The following is a 2,876-nucleotide window of genomic DNA, read 5'->3' on the forward strand; positions in this document are numbered from 1 at the left end:
GAGACACAAAAATGTAAATTAATATTTTAAAATAGAGAGAATCAAAGATGGGAAAATTATGACAGACGAAGTCTGACTATTTCTTGGATTTCTTACCAATACTCTTTGGATCAAGGTACTTTTCCGCCATCTCTCCAATAGTCAGAGTGGTAACTGCAGTCGAAGACGACGTGGATGCTGCTGGTTGCTGCTTGCTCACTGCAGCTGTTGGTTTAGTTGTGACAGATGCATCCTTGGTTGATGCTGGATCTGTTTGTGTCTTCAATGCAGTCACAATATCTTTAAAAGATCAAATTCAATTAAGATTAATATCAGTAATTTGAAAGATCATCAGCATCTCACCTTCCTCATTTACATTAATCAAATATACAATATTTTGAACCTTATTCTTTAAACAGTGCCATCCATAAATTGAAAAGGTCTCCAACGTACCTTTGTGCATTCTTTTTATCTCCACCCCTCCAGCTGGCAGCTCTACAGCAGGTTCAGTTGGGTTTCCTGGAGCCTGCGGTTGCGTCTGTGAAGCATCTGTCTTGGTCTCTTGTCCTTTAGGCACAATGCTCTGATTGGCAAGTTTGCCTGTGGTGGTGGTTATGGATTTAGTGGTTTGAGGTGTTGATGTATCAGGTTTTCTGTGAAGAAAAAAAAAAAGTTACATGGGTTAAACAGGAGAAAGTGGAGATGGAAGGATAGTGCTGTCATTTTTTAATATGAAGGACATTTAAGATACAGGGAATGGACACAATACCATGTGCATGATACCTGTACAGTTTACAGACATAAAATCTCCCTTAATGCAAGTATTTTGGACTATATTAAACTGCACAGGTGTGTAAAATTCTTTCCATCCCCCGTACACTTGTGTACAAGGTATATTCCCAAAAAGTGAACACATAAGCTGCAGCAAATTCTGATTATATGAACTGAATGTTGGTGAGATCCTAATCTGAAAAACAGACAAATTTAGGCAGCAACTAAATAGTAACATATAGACTTAAACAAGATAAAAACCCTCTGCCCTCCATCACTGTTAAAACAAGGTCTGTGTGAAACATATCTTACTTCTGAGGTTTCTTTTGCTCCTTAGAAAAAGTCTCTTGTAAACGATGAAACTGAGCTTCTTCAACCTTTTCTTTTGCCACAGCTCCTGCTGCAGCCAACTGGTCCACTGGAGTTTTGGGTTTCTGTGTAGTTAAGTCGTGCGGTAAAGCTTTGACAGAGGTTTCTGTTGGTTTGGTCTCAAATATACTGGTTGGTGGTTGGCTATCACTGGGTTTGCCTGGTGAAGCTTCTGGTACAGCCTCTGTAGTTGTTGGTTTTTCCCCTTTGCCATCAGCACAACCTCCAACTTCTGTGGGCTCTGCCACTTTAACTACTGTTTCCCCAAGCCTCACTGGTTCAGTGTCATTGGGTTTGTGAAGTTTTGCTTGATGCTTCGGTTCAAAACTGGTCACATTTGCTGTTTCAACAATCTCAGCTGTGTCTTTCAGCACCACCACAAGTTCTTGAACCTTAGTTTCAGATTCTTTAGGCTTGGGATTTTCTACATCAGGCTGATTTGCTGAAGCTGTAGATTTGGAAGGCACACTCACAGCCTTTGCAGTTGTTCCTTCAACCTTTGCTTTTGCCACAGCTCCTGCTGCAGCCAACTTGTCCACTGGAGTTTTGGGTTTCTGTGTAGTTGAGGCCGTTTCTGGTTTGGAAGCCAAGACCTTTGCTTCAGTGACAAACTCATTGCTTTTTGTTGGCTGGGTCTTAACTGTACTGGTTGGTGGTTGGCTATCACTGGGTTTGCCTGCTGAATCTTCTGGTGCAACCTCTGTAGTTGCTATTTTCCCTTTACCATCAGCACAACTTCCAACTTCCTTGGGCTCTGCCAATTTAACTACTGTTTCCTCAAGCTGCATTGGTTCAGTGTCTTCAGTGTCATTGGATTGATTCTTGGGTTCAAATATGGTTACATTTGTCACAGCTTCTTGAACCTTGGTTTCAGATTCTTTGGGCTTTGGATTTTCTAAATCAGGGCAATTTTTTGAAGCTGCCAATTTGGAAGGCACACTCACGGCCTTTGCAGATGTTTCTTCAACCTTTTCTTTTGCCACAGCTCCTGTTGGTTCAGTAACAGTCCTGTTTGCTGATTTATCAACCTCAGCTGTCTTTTTCAGCACCACCACAGACTCTTAATACTTGGTTTCAGACCTTTCGGATAAAGGTTTTTTGTTTGATTGAACGTCTGCTCCTGACAGCGGTTCTTTCTGGTCGTGGTGTAAGCTGTTGACGCGGCTATGTGTTGGCTGTGTCTAACTGTATGGTTGGTGGTTGGGCTTTACTGGTGTTGGCCTGTCGAATCTTCTGGTACGACCTCTGTGTGTGGTCGTTGTTTCCCTTTGCCCATCAGCACGGAAACCTCGCAACTGTCTGTGGCTCTGCCACTTTGAAATTCTGTGTTCCAAGCTGCATGGTTCAGTGTCATTGGGTTTGTGAATTTTGCTTTGATCTTCCGGTTCAAAACTTCACCATTTGCAGGTCGACAAGGCTGGTTTGTGTGTTGCACCATATCGTTGGAAATTGGTTGTCAGATTCTTTAGCGTGGGATGCCCTTTCTAGTCACTCAGTAGATCTTGAAAGGCAACACCTCACCTTCATTTAGCACGAGGATGGTTTCTTGTGGCAAACCTTTTTCTTTTGCCACAGGCTCGTGCTGCAGCGCAACTTAGCTGCTGGACGTTTGGGGTTTTTTGTGTAGTTTGGATGTGTTTCTCGGTTTGTAGCCAACGACCTTTGCTCTCAGTTGACAAACTCATTCTTTTGTTGGCTGCGTCTCTACACTGTTACTGGTTGGTGGTCCCTCGCTCCCACCTCGACTCACTCGGGTC

The 2,876-nt window shown here is 43.0% G+C and overlaps 1 protein-coding gene across 1 annotated transcript in view; it reads right to left on the reverse strand.

Annotated features, from left to right (window-relative positions):
* LOC118338509 (zinc finger protein 638-like) overlaps positions 1–2,876 on the reverse strand; it is a gene marked incomplete at its 5' end in the record, with an annotated part of 18,061 nt that overhangs the window by 9,441 nt on the left and 5,744 nt on the right.

Source organism: Morone saxatilis, unplaced genomic scaffold (assembly GCF_004916995.1).
Source record: "Morone saxatilis isolate NCDOM2014 unplaced genomic scaffold, NCSU_SB_2.0 Contig4, whole genome shotgun sequence".
In the NCBI taxonomy this organism is placed as follows: domain Eukaryota; kingdom Metazoa; phylum Chordata; class Actinopteri; family Moronidae; genus Morone; species Morone saxatilis.